The sequence below is a fragment of the Tamandua tetradactyla genome, chromosome 1 (genome assembly GCF_023851605.1).
Source record: "Tamandua tetradactyla isolate mTamTet1 chromosome 1, mTamTet1.pri, whole genome shotgun sequence".
NCBI classification, from domain to species: domain Eukaryota; kingdom Metazoa; phylum Chordata; class Mammalia; order Pilosa; family Myrmecophagidae; genus Tamandua; species Tamandua tetradactyla.
The window spans coordinates 12,908,743-12,922,851 of NC_135327.1; the positions used below are offsets into that span (position 1 = coordinate 12,908,743).

At 44.0% G+C, this 14,109-nt stretch overlaps 1 protein-coding gene and 1 non-coding gene across 2 annotated transcripts in view; one reads left to right on the forward strand and one right to left on the reverse strand.

Annotated features, from left to right (window-relative positions):
- Window positions 1–14,109, reverse strand: part of DHX35 (DEAH-box helicase 35) — a 168,459-nt gene that overhangs the window by 40,731 nt on the left and 113,619 nt on the right. The gene's annotated exons all lie outside the window — the stretch shown is intronic.
- Window positions 8,096–8,198, forward strand: LOC143652879 (U6 spliceosomal RNA). Its single transcript, XR_013160931.1, has one exon. It is a non-coding gene; the product is annotated as a U6 spliceosomal RNA (small nuclear RNA).

Below are 14,109 nucleotides of genomic sequence, written 5' to 3' on the forward strand. Positions count from 1 at the left end.
ACAGCATACTGCAGGCATTGCTCCTGGGAAGTCCCGGTCCTCCTGTCCCCAGGCTACTCCCCCTGGGCACTCTGGCCACACTCAAGCTGCAGGAGTAAATTCCACAATGGACAGAAATGCAGATGCAACGTGGCCTGGGATGGTCTGGACATCTCCGTCTCCCACCTGCTCCTCCTTTAGGATCCTCTGGTCCACAAGGACTCAGCCGGTGGAGCAGGGGCGTGAGGACCCCACACTGTGGTGGGGAGATGGGGGGCTGGCTTTACACTCCTCCTCCTCCTCCCCTGCCCCCAACGCCATTCTGAAGAACCCTGACAGAGCAGGTCAGGAAATAGGACTTCATAAAGGTTAGCTGGCATTAACATTTGGTTCATTAACCAGACTTGTAAAATGGGGAGATTCATGCCTACCCCGGGGTGATGGTCAAGATTTAGGGACCTGGTGGCTAAGTCCAGCTATGAGCAAGGTGGGCACAAAGGGCACTCAGACATGGAGGAAGGGAACCAGAGGCGGAGGCGCCCAGATCCGGGCCAGGGCAGCTAGGAACGCGTCTAGGGGGCAGGTGGCGAGAGTAGGCCGGGAAGGGACAAGGCTCTGGCCCCTCGGTGGCCACGAGCGGGACGGATTTGTCCACACCGCGCAAACGCGGGACACTGCCGCCCCCTGCCGGCCTCCGCGCGCATCGCAGGCCCGGAGCGGCCCGCAGCCTCAGCCTGAGCTGACCGCGCGGCGAACGCCGGGCTCCCACCACCCCTACCGAGCCCGGAACCGGGAGCGGGGCCCGGCCCCGCCGTGAGCGTTGCACCCCCCAGCCGGCCCGCCGCCGGGAGCATGGGCTAGCTTTGGGGCTGTGGACCCAGCGCGAGCAGCATGCGCCTCGGATCGTGCCCCCCGTGACCGTATGCGCCTGAGTTTCTCTTCGTAAAGGACGAGAGAGGTGGGGACTCACCACCGCCACCACCGCCAGAGTCCCTGCCACCTCGCCCGCCATCGGTCCCCGGCCTTCCCTCTGTCCTGCCCACCCACGCACCCCACCCGCACCTACTCCACCTCCACCCGCGCACACCCACGCACACCCCAACCCCGCATTCCACCCCCACCCACGCACACCCCACCCACGCACACCCCAACCCCGCATTCCACCCCCACCCACGCACACCCCAACCCCGCATTCCACCCCCACCCACGCACACCGGCGCGCACCTGCCCGCGCAGTCCACAGCCCCAGCCTCAGCGTGCCGCACCTGCGCTAGACCCTTCAGGCCTCGTGGCTGTGGGTACCACTCTGCTTTCATACTAGCCCATGGAGCAGCCAGCCAGGTGAGGGCACACGGAAGGGACAGGCTTGGAGAGGCCGAGTCCCCGGAAATGGGGCCGGGGCCTGTGGCGCCGAGGTGCGGGCAGGAGCCCCGGGAGCTCTGGCCCCTCCGCCAGCTGGAGGGCGCGTTCTCCAGAGAAGGCCGCAGTATCCGTGGGGGGTCCCATCCCAGACGAGGCTGCAGATGCCCCTCGGTCCCTCACTGACCGGGCCTGGGGTCGTAGTACCGCCTGGTGCTCTGGCGACCACTGCTGCCCAACAGTCCACTCCCCAACGTGGTGGAGCACATCGGCCAACATCTTATTAAACTCAGATTCTGGGGGTTAGGAAATAGGACAGGGCACAGCGGGAACGTTTTACCCCAGCTGAGGGTGACAAAAGATGGGGCTGGAGGACCCACCTCCACGATGGCTCCCAGCGCGGGCCCGGGCGGGACTGCGGGCAGGACTGCGGGCGGGGGCATCACGGCTCAGGGGCCGCCCAGTACCCCAGCAAACCAGGCCGAGGCCGTATGGCCTTCGATGACCCAGCTTCGGGAGTCACAGAGCCCCCCTTCCTCGGCAGCCATTGGACAAAGCAATCCCAAGCCCTCCTAGATCCGAGGGGAGGCGCATACACCAACCTCTGCCCAGGAGGGTCCAAAACTAGGTGCCTTTTTTTCTTTTAATGCCCATCTACCGGTTGTAGTTTGTCATCCTGGTAAGGTGTCACCTGGATATGGTATCACCCTATAAACTCAGGATGGTGGTTCTTCTATCACTGCTGAACAAAAGATGGCTGAGAAGGATTCCCCTGAGTCAGCTGCAGCAGCTGGGGGCCTTGGGGATGTTGCAGTGGGAAAGGGGTACCTCATGAGGGAGCTAAAAAAAAAAAGCAGCATGATTTGACTCAACTACCATTTCTCAAATCCAGAGACTTATAGGGAAGGGAGTGTGGAGGTGGAGGAGGTGCATACAGGGAGTAACAGGGAGACCAGGTCACCAGGGGAAGTTTTCACGTTCTACTGTTCATGCCAGAAACAAGAGACTAAAAGCACCGACCCCTTCCCCTCAGCCTCGGCCAGGCAGGGGCCACCTCCATATGGCCAGCAGATGGCAGCACAGCTCCACTCTGCAGTGTCAGAGCCTGAGGGCTGTGTGGTCAGTCTACAGGTCTGATGCTGTCAGGGCTCCTGGGTAGGCCTGTCCCAGACCTGCCCCCAATGCCTCCCCTCACAGGGTGTGGCTGGGAGCCCACCTTCCTCTCACACTCACACCCCCACCCCACCTCCAGGACACCCGTGTCCTGACCCCCAGGGAGGCCCCTCTCCCTGAACTACTATGGGTGCAGACGCCACCCTGTGCTCAGGCCCTAGCCACCTATGGCTCCGGCCCATCAGGGAAGCCCTTCATCATTGCACCCTGCTGCCCGTGTTTCCTAGGGTATCTGTTTCCTCTCTTACTTAAATAAAGAGTCCTCCTTGAAGAGGGTTGGGTGGCCTGCAGATCATGGCACCAGGGATTCAAGATAAGTGTGGGAGGGAGGCAGGGAGCAGCAGCGAGCCCCATAGGAAATAAATCAGATGGGGTGGAGGCCCCTGTTTACTGAGCAACAGCCTGTGGTCCAGCACCTTTCTGGAGTTTCCCAGTGCAGCTACTCCAACACCAGTATACATGTGAACAAGTGACCGGATGGATGGATGGACAGACAGAGGGATGGATGGAAGGAACAAGCTGTTATCTCCATTTTGGAGATGGGAAACAGAAAGAAATTATTTCTCAAAGGGTCACAGAGTTATCTACTTGTGGATCTTGGTCTTAAAAACTAGTCTTCCCCAGAAATGATTCTATTTATATGAAATCCTAGAAAAGGCAAAATTACTCTATAGTGACAGCAAGCAGACTGGTGGTGCCGGAGGCAAGGAGGCAAGGAGGCAAGGAGGCAAGGGGAGTTGACTGCAAAAGATCACATGAGAACTTTTTGTGTGAAAATGTTCTATATCTTGATTGTGGTGGTCATTTGTGCAGTATATTATTTGTCAAAACCTATTGAACTGTCCAATTACAGCATTTATTAGATGTAAATTCTATTCTACCTCAATAAAGGAGGGTTTTTTGTTGTTGTTTTTGTTTTTTTGTTTTTTTATTTAGGTCTTCTGACTCAGAATTCAGTGTGCTTTCTCCCAGCACACAGCTGCCGTCCAGCCTTGCTCACTCACTGATCCCTGTCCTTGTGGCCTGCAAGAATTTCTCTCATACCCAAAGGTCATCAGGAACCCATCTGAGCAAAAATCTAGGAAAGCCCGTGGTATGGCAGGGCCCTTTAATCCTAATTCTAACGACACCAATGGACCAATCAATTGGCAGGAAATCAAATGCAAAATTTTTACTCCATCTGAGCCCACTCAGAACAGGGCTAAACATCACCATAGTTCAGGACAGCTGCCTTTCGTTTAGAGACCTGGCAACAGAAAACCTGCCTGTTCCCTAGAAGCTGGGTCTCCATGAACCATTCACCAGGGGACCAAGAAACTGCCCTAGAATCTGCCCTCCTTCTGAGTCTATAGCCAAACTTAGGAGCACCTCCGGTGTTTTACCACACTCTTTTCTCCAAGCAATGAAGTTTGAAGTGAGACAAATTTTAAAAGTTCCCTGGAGGTCCTTGCCAATTTGCATGTTGCCTCACTAACCTGGCCCAGATTCCTCCCTACCTAAGGCACTTAGTGAATAACCAGACAAATAAAAAAAAAAGATTATTTTCATCTTAAAATGATAATGATAAGGAGAGAGAGCTGGGGACAAGCACAGCTGAGGTTAAGGAGCACCTTGGATGGTGCAAGATCTTCAAGGGATTCTCAAAGCCCTAGCACATCCTGCCTGTTCTTTTTAGTCTCAGAATCAAGCCAATTCTGAGGGCAAGAAGCCTCCAGAAGCCCAGTGCCAAGAGCTGAAATGGGGAACCCACAGTCCCTGTGGGTTGAGAATACTAATATTTCATCTCAAGGATGCTGATCAGCAGGAAAAGACTCACAAGGATATAATCTATCCTGCTGATTCCTGACTTGGAAATATGAGTATGCCTTGCCCCAATAAATTCCACAAGTCACCATCCAGGCCCACCAGAGTCTGTTTAGCCATGAATTTGGAGAGGGCTTCCATTTACTCCTACTGCAGTTGCTAGCTTTCAGGTTGCCAAAGACGAGTAATTCCACCATGGGTTATGTAGAATAAATAGTAGTTTAAAAGGCATCAGAATGAGACCCTCTATCTCAGAGGAAAAAATGTGCTGTGACCTTTAGGCAGTAAGACATTTCACGTTGTTTGCCAGGACAAAGTGTCAGGGACAGAAGTGGTCCCTGCGGGGGTCTGAGCCAGGAGGGAGGTCAGCAGCAGACCCAGCGAGCTCAGCAACCCATTACGTGGCCAATCCCCACACCTCCCCTCCCCGGGGCCACGGGGAAACACGCCTAAAACCTTGAATAAGAAGGGGGAAGTGTCCTAAAAGCCCAGGTCTTTTGTACCTGAGGTCCTTCTTTCCCACCACCATCTTTTTTATTTCATTAAAAGATTTTTATCCCCATACCTCACTCCCATCCTACCCGCTCCCAGCAACCCTTCTCGTGTGTACCTTTCTGTTTGACCATGTTTTGGCAAACACTGTAGCTTTGTGGCACATGTATTTTTAGTTTCTGTAAACGGCACCGTCGCATCTCACTGTCTTTTATCGTTTCTGCTCAGCTTTGTTTCTAAGGTCCGTGTTTTACGTTGTTGTTGACTTGAAACTGCTCCATAGGACTCTGTGGTGTCACCCACCAGATTCTGCCCACACGTTCTCCCCTCACCACCACCATCACGCCTGGTGAGCATCCTTAAACATGGCTCCTTGTGGACCTGAGTGAGAATTCCAGAGACATATACCCCAAGGTGCAATTTCTGGTTGTGCGGCATGCATATACTTCATTTGATGAGTAGTGCCAGGTGGCTCTCCAGGAGGGCCGCACCAGCAGTGCAGGGGGTTCCACATTCCTGCCAATGCTTGGCATTATGCGCCTTTCCAATTTTGGAATTGGTGCAGAAATGATATCTAATTGTTGCTTTAGTATGTGTTTCTCTGATTATTGAGTGTGAGAATCTCTCCATCAGATTGGTAGACTTTGGGGTCTGCTTCTGTAAACTGCCCATTTTTTATTCTACTGGGGCTGTCTTTTTATTGTTGATTTGTAGGAGATCCTTGTATATTCTTGACATGAATTCTATGTTGGTTTTGACCACTACCAATATCTTCTCCTAGCTATCATGCCCACATTAGGCCTTTTGCCAATCACTAAAGCAAATAATGAGGACTGGGGCAAGATGGCGGCTTAGTGAGGTATGGAATTTAGTTCGTCCTCCAGAGCACCTAGTAAACAGCCAGGAACAATACAGAACTTCTAGTGCTATATCAGTGACCGGACACACAGCGTACACCAGTCTATACAAGCTGGACCAGCTGAGATTCCCCCAAGCCACAGAGGCCAAAGTCCCTCCCTCATGGGCACAGCAGCCTGGTTCCCCCGAAGGGAAAGGAAACACTTTACTAGCAGCAAGGGCTTAGCTCAACCAAGCTCCACTTGCAGAATTAACAAATTTTGACCACTGAGAATAAGCCCCCAGCACAGATAAACCCGGTCTAAGTGCTAAAGATACTAGGAGTTATTGCCCTGGCAGAGAGGTGGCGGGGCTGATGGGAAAAGGAACAAAAAAAACCTGAGGCCTTCTGAGTTGGCAGCACCAAATACTGGAAAAGAACTGGACTCTAAAAAAAGGGGGTTGGGGTGGGGTGGGCACATAGAGCCTGGAGATACCTAGAGCCACCGACCACCTTAAGCTCTTGACTGGCAAATCCAAAGAGCTGAGGTACCACTCTGAAAATGATTTTTTTTTTTTTGCTTTGTTTCTATTACTTAACAGCTCATTAGACAGAACTGGAAGCCTACTTAGGCATCAGCACTGCTGGAGGCAAGGGCAGAATTAAGCTCCACTGAGAAACAAGTAGTCAAGTTACAGAAATTAATTTCTTAAATGCTGTACCTTCTCCAAGAAAAAGGTGGGACCCAGCTCAAGTGGAATCCCTCCCTCAAGGAATTCAGGTCCCCAAAACTGAAAAACCTAAGCAATTAATGCCAACCTACAACCTCTTCTCTGTTTCAACCATACCCAAAGCAGGGAGAGACTTCTGAAAAAAAAGGCATCACATCACTACACTGGTGAGAAGTACCAAGCAAACAAGTGCCACATTTCCAGCAGGATGGGAAAAGCAGAGTTTAGAGGCTTCACAGGAAAATCTGGCAACCTGCTCTCACCCTCAGGAAAAACTAACGCCGGCCACTCTTTCCTCCTGAGATGTGGGCCAGTCCAGTCAGGGAAATCTGACTGGGGTCTAAAATATCTGAGGAGACCCATCTCAAAAGAAAAAACAAAATGCTCCACATAGGCAGGAGAAAAAACTGAAAAACAAGAACTGAAAAATTCTGATCAGCTAAACAGAACCTATGCTAGAGATCTAGAATAAGTTGAACTGAATGTCAAAGAACAGCTAGAGAACAAGGCCATCCAGCAAGAAAGGTAAAAGAGTGAAAATAACCTCCACAATAAATTAATTAAGGAAATCAAACACCTAGATGCCAGCAAAAAATGAGTCATACTAGGAAAATCGAAGATATGGCCCACTCAGAGGAACAAACTAACAATTCAAATAAGATGCAGGAGTTGAAACAACTAATTCAAGATGTTTGAACAGACATGGAAAATCTCATCAAAAATCAAATCAATGTAAGGGGTAAAGAAAAAAATAGGGGAAACAAAGACTAAAATATATTGGGTAGATGGAAATACTAGCAGTCAATGAAAGGGAGGTGTAAGGCGTATGGTATGTATGAGTTTTTTTTTTTATTTCTTTTTCTGAATTGATGCATATGTTCTAAGAAATGATCACAGTGGATGAATATACAACTATGTGATGATACTGTGAGTTATTGACTATATACCAGGAATGGAATGATCATATGGTAAGAATGTTCGTGTTTGCATGTTATGTTAAAAAAAAATTTTTTAATAAAAAAAAAAAAAAATCAGTGAGTTGAGAGAGGATATAAAAAAGGCATTAAGCAAACAAAAAGGAGAAATCAAAAGTTTGAAATAAACAGATCATAGAACTTCTGGGAATGAAAGACATAGTAGAAGACATGAAAAAAAAAAAAGGAAGCCTACAATGACAGATCTGAAGAGGCAGAAGAAAGGATTAGTGAACTAGAGGACTGGAAATCTGAAATCCAAACACACAAAAGAAAATATAGGGAAAAGAATGGAAAAATATGAGCAGGGTCTCAGGAAACTGAATGACAACATGAAGTGCATGAATATATGTGTGTGGGTGCCCCAGAAGGAGAACAGAAGGGAAAAGGAGGAGAAAGACTAATGGAGGAAATAGTCACTGCATATTTCCCATCTCTTATGAAAAGCATAAAATTACAGATCCAAGAAGTGCAGCACACCCCAAACAGAACAGATTCAAACAGACACACCAAGACACTTACTAATCAGACTGTCAGATATCAAAAAGAAAGAGAATTTTGAAAGCAACAAGAGAAAAGCAATCCATCACATACAAAGGAAGCCCAATAAGACTATGTGTGAATTTCTCAGCAGAAACAATAGAGGCAAGAAGGTGGTAGTATGATATATTTAAGATTCTAAAAGAGAAGAACTGCCAACCAAGAATTCTATATCCAGCCAAATTGTCCTTCAAAAATGAGGGGGAGTGCTTGCTTTGGCAGCACATATACTAAAATTGGAATGATACAGAGAAGATTAGCATGGCTCCTGCACAAAGATGACACACAAATTCGTGACATGTTCTTTTTAAAAAAAGAGAAAAATTTTTTTTAAAAAATGAGGGGGAGATTAAAACATTTTCAGACAAACAATCACTGACAGAATTTGTGACCAAGAGATCAGCTCTTCAAGAAATACTAAAGAGAGCATTATAGGCAAAGAGGAAAAGGCAGGAGAGAGAGGTCTGGAGACGAGTGTAGAAATGAAGAATATCAGTAAAGGTAAAAAGAGAAAAAAAAATTAGATATATCATATAAAATCCAAAATGCAAAATGGTAGAAGAATGTACTGCTTTTGCAGTAATAACACTAAATGTGAATGGATACAGACAAAGCCTGTCCAAGCCAAAAAAAAAAAAAAAAAAAGATACAGACTGGCAGAATAGATTTAAAAACAGGGCCCATCTATATGCTGTCTACAGGAGACTCATTTTAGACTCAAGGACAAAAATAGGTTGAAAGTGAAGGGTTGGGAAAGATATTTCCTGCAAACAACAATCAGAAAAGACCAGGAGTAGCTATACTAATATCCAGCAAATTAGACTTCAAATGTAAAACAATTAAAAGAGACAAGGACACTATGTATTAATAAAAGGAGCAATTCAACAAGATAACATAACAATCATAAATATTTATATACCGAGCTAGAGTGCTCCAAAATACATGAGGCAAACACTGACAACACTGAAGGGAGAAATAGACACCTCTACCACAATAGTTGGAGACTTCAATTCCCCACTCTCATCAATGGACAGAACATCTAGACAGAGGATCAATAAAGAAACAGAGAATGTGAATAATGCAATAAATGTACTAGACTTAAAAGATATTTACAGCACATTATACCCCATAACAGCAGGATATACATGTTTCTCAAGTGCTCATGGATCATTCTCAAGGATAGACCATGTACTGGGTCACAAAGCAAGCCTCAATAAACTAAAAATGTGTGAAATAATACAAAACACTTTCTCACATCATAATGGAATGAAGTTGGAAATCAATAACAGACAGAGGGCCAGAAAACTCACAAATATATGGAGGCTCAACAACACACTCTTAAACAACCAGTGGGTCAAGGAAGAAATTACGAGAGAAATGAGTAAATATCTCAAGGCAAATGAAAATGAAAATACAACATAGCAAAATTTATGGGATACAGCAAAGGTAGTGTTAAGAGGGAAATTTATTGCCTTACATGCTTATTTTAAAATAGAAGAGCAAAAATCAAGGAACTAACTGTTCACTTGGAAAATCTAGAGAACTAACAGCAAACTAACCCCAAAGCAACAAAAGGGAAAAAAAATAACGAAGATTAGAGCAGAAATAAACAAAATTGAGAACATGAAAACAATCGAGAAAATCAACAAAACCAGAAATTGGTTCTTTGAGAAAAGCAATAAAATTGATGGACCCTTAGCTAGGCTGACAAAAAGAAAAAGAGGATGCAATAAATAAAATCAGAAATGGAAGAGGAGACATAACTACTGACCCACAGAAATAAAGGAGGTAATGAGAGGATACTATGAGCAATTATATGCTAATAAACTAGACAGTGTAGATGAAATGGACAACTTCCTAGAAAGGCATGAGCAACCAACATTGACTCAAGAAGAAATAGAAGACCTCAGTGAACCAATCACAAGTAAAGAAACTGAATCAGTCATCAAGAATCTCCAAAAAAACTCAAGTCCAGGACCTGATGGCTTCACATGTGAATTCTACCAAGCATTCAAGAAAGAATTAGTACCAACCCTGCTCAAACTCTTCAAAAAAAATTGAAGAGGAAGGAAGGCTACCTAACTCATGAAGCCAACATCACCCTCATACAAAAGCCAGACAAAGATACTACAAGAAAAGAAAATTACAGACCAATGTCTCTAATGAATATAGTTGGAAAAATTCTCAACAAAATACTTGCAGATCAAATCCAGCAGCACATTAAAATAATTATACACCATGACCAAGTGGGATTTATTCCAGGTGTGCAAGGATGGTTCAACATAAGAAAATCAATTAATGTAATACACCATATCAACAAATCAAAGCAGAAAAACCACATGATCATCTCAATTTATGCAGAAAGGCATTTGACAAAAGTCAACATCTTTTCTTAAAGAAAACAGTTCAAAGGATAGGAATAGAAGGTAAATTTCTTCAACCTGATAAAAGGAATATATGAAAAACCCACAACTAACATCATCCTCAATGGGGAAAGACTGCATGCAAGCTTTCCCCCTAAGATCAGGAACAAGACAAGGATATCCACTGTTACCACCGTTACTCAACATTGTGTTGGAAGTTTTAGCCAGAGTAATTGGACAAGAAAAAGAAATAAAAGGCATGCAAATTGAAAAGGAAGAAGTAAAACTCTCATTGTTTGCAGATGATATGATACTGTATGTCAAAAACCCTGAAAAATCCACAGCAAAGCTACTAGAGCTAATAAGTGAGTACAGCAAAGTGGCAGGGTACAAGATCAACACCCAAAAATTAGTAGTGTTTCTATATACTAGTAATGAGCAATCTGAGGACAAAGAAAAAAATTCCATTTACAATAGCAACCAAAAGAATAAAATATCTAGGAATAAATTTAACCAAGGATACAGAAGACCTAGACACGAAAACAGTATGAAATTGCTGAAAGAAATCAGGGAAGACCTAAATAAATGGAAGGGCATACCATTTCATGGATTGAAAGACTAAATATAGTTAAGATGTCAATGCTATCCAAATTGATGTATAGATTCAAAGCAATACCAAATAAAACTGCAAAAACTTACTTTGCAGAAATAGAAAAAACAATAATCAAATTTATTTGGAAGTACAGGGTACCCTGAATAGGAAAAATTTCTTGATAAAGGAAAATGAAGTAGGGGTGGTGCAAGGATAGCTCCGTGGTAGAATTCGCACCTGCCATGCGGGAAACCCAGGTTCAATTCCCAGAGCCTCTCCATGCCAAAAAAAAAAAAAGATGTGGGAGGTCTCATAGTATCTGACTTTTAAAGCACAGTACAAAGCTACAGTGGTCAAAACAGCATAGGACTGGCATAAAGATATACTGAGCAATGGAATCAAATAGAGTGTTTAGATATAGACCCTCTCATCTATGTACAACTGATCTTTGATAAGGCAGTCAAGTCAACCCACCTGGAACAGAGCAGCTTCTTCAATAAATGGTGCTTGGAGAACTGGATATCCATACGCAAAAAAATGAAAGAAGATCCAAATCTCATAGCTTACACAAAAATTAACTCAAAACAGATCAAAGACCTAAACATTAGAGCTAAGACCATAAAACTTTTAGAAGAAAATGTAGGGAAATATCTTATAAAACTTATAATAGGAGGAGGTTTCCTAGCTCTTACCCCCAAAACATGAGCACTGAAGAAAGAAATGGATAAATGGGAACTCCTCAAAATTAAACACTTTTGTACATCAAAGAACTTTATCAATAAAGTAAAAAGATAGCCTATGCAACGGGAGAGACAATATTTGGAAACCACATATGAGATAAGGGTTTAGTACACAGAATATATGAAGAGATTCTTCAACTCAACAACAAAAAGACAAATAGCCTAATTAAAAAATGGGCAAAAGACATGAACAGACACTTTTCAGAAGAGGAAATACAAATGGCTAAAAGGCACATGAAAAGATGCTCAATTTCATTGGCTATTAGGGAAATGCAAATCAAAACCACAATGAGATATCATCTGACACACACTAGAATGGCCATTATCAAAAAAAAACAGAAAACAACAAGTGCTGGAGAGGATGTGGAGAAAGAGAGACACTTACCCACTGTTGGTGGGAATGTAAAATGGTGCAACTGCTCTGGAAGGCAGTTTGGCGGTTCCTCAGGAAACCAAGTATAGAAATGCCATATGATCCACAATTCCACTGTTAGGTATCTACTCAGAGGACATGAAGGCAAGGACACAAACTGACATTTGCATACCAATGTTTATAGCAGCATCATTTATAACTGCCAAGAAATGGAAACATCCCAAATGTCCATCAACAGACGAGTGGCTAAATAAGCTGTGGTATATACATACAGTGGAATATTACATAGCTTTAAGGCAGAATAAAGTTATGAAGCATGTAACAATGTGGGTGGGCCTTGAGGACATTATGCCAAATGAAATTAGCCCGAAACAAAAGGATAAAATACCATATGATTTCACTAATGTGAACTAACATTAATGAGTGATCTTGGAGAACTGAAGTTAAGAACACACACAGGAGACTGAAATGGGGTAGAGATTGGGCAATTGGTGCTGAAGGAATACAGATTGCACAACAGGACTGAGTGTGAAAATTCAGAAATGGATAGCATACTACCTGATTGTAGCTCAATAATATAAATACACTGATTAAAACTGAATGTGATTATGATAGAGGGAGAAGGGTTGGGGGCACATATGAAATCAGAAAGAAAGGTAGAGATTAAGACTGAGGTGGTCTAATTTAGGAATGCCTAGAGTGTACAATAATAGTGATTAAATGTACAAATTAAAAAATGTTTGTGCATGAGGGAGAACAAGTGAATGTCCACATTGCAGGGTGCTGAAAATAGATGGTATAAGGGAAAAAGCACAATCAATGTAAGCTGTGGTCCATAGTCAAGAGAAACACTGTCATATGCTTTCACTGAATGTAACAAAGGCATTATGCCAAAATGAAATGTCAACAGGTGGGGGGAATGGGTAAGGGGTATGGATTCTTCAGAAATGTCTTCAGACAGAGTATGGTGGCTAAGCATGTCTAAACACTTAGTCTGGCTTAAATGATGTGTGAATAAAACTATTTAAAAATGAACGGGGCGGGGGTGCAAGGGTAGTTCAGTGGTAGAATTCTTGCCTGCCATGCAGAAGACCCAGGTTCAATTCCTGGTCCATGCACTTCCCAAAAAACAAACAGACCAGCAAAACAAACAAAAACCAACCAAACAAAAATTCAACAAATGGTGCTATAATAACACAGTACTCACATGGAAAAATAATGCAATGTGACCCCACCATACAACATACCAAAAAAAAAAAAATGGAGAGAAACAAGTGCTAGAGAAAATGCAGAAAGAGAGAGATGTACCTATTCACTGTCAGTAGGGAACTGAGAGGTACAGCCCCTTGGAGGGCAGGTGGTGGTTCCACAGGAGGCTAGGGGTGGATTTGTCACATGATACCAAAACCCTGTTGCTCAGTGTGTACTTGGAGGAATTGAGTGTCGGGGCACCCACAAACATTTGCATACTGGTGTTTCTGGTGGCAGTGTTCATGAGCCACAATGAATGAAGGTGGCCTAGAAGTACAACGACTGAGGAATGGAAGGGGGAACTATATATACATACATATTATACATACTATACATACTATATATACTATACACACCATACATACACTGGACTACTGAGCGGCACAAGAAAATTGAAGTTGGTAGGCATGCAACTAGATGAATAAACCTTAAGTGCTGTGTGTTCAACGAAATGTCAGGAACAAAAAGACAAAATCATCATACTTCAATCATATAAACTAACTATAATATAAAAATACAGTGAACTAAAGTCGAGAAAATGGGTTATCAGGTTGGAGCTTATTGTAAAGGGTCCTAGATAGTAAGCTCTTAGAGCAGTCACAAATATTTTCAGGAGATGTAACTGTTAAATCTAAATTCTGAATATTGAGCTGTTTGTATGTAACATGGTCTTTCCCAGAAACACTGGTATTTATGTGACACCTGAGACTCAGAGTTAGAGCTTTGAAGCTATGAAAGTCAGCAGTACCCCATACAAGAACTGTTTAAATAACGTTGAAAAGATGTTCAGACATTGAGGAGGGAAATGAATAAAGCTGATCTGGAGAGGACATCAGAAGACTGGATAAAGGATGATATCGTCCATATTTTAAAACTTCAACTTCTGTGTGAGACTAAAGGG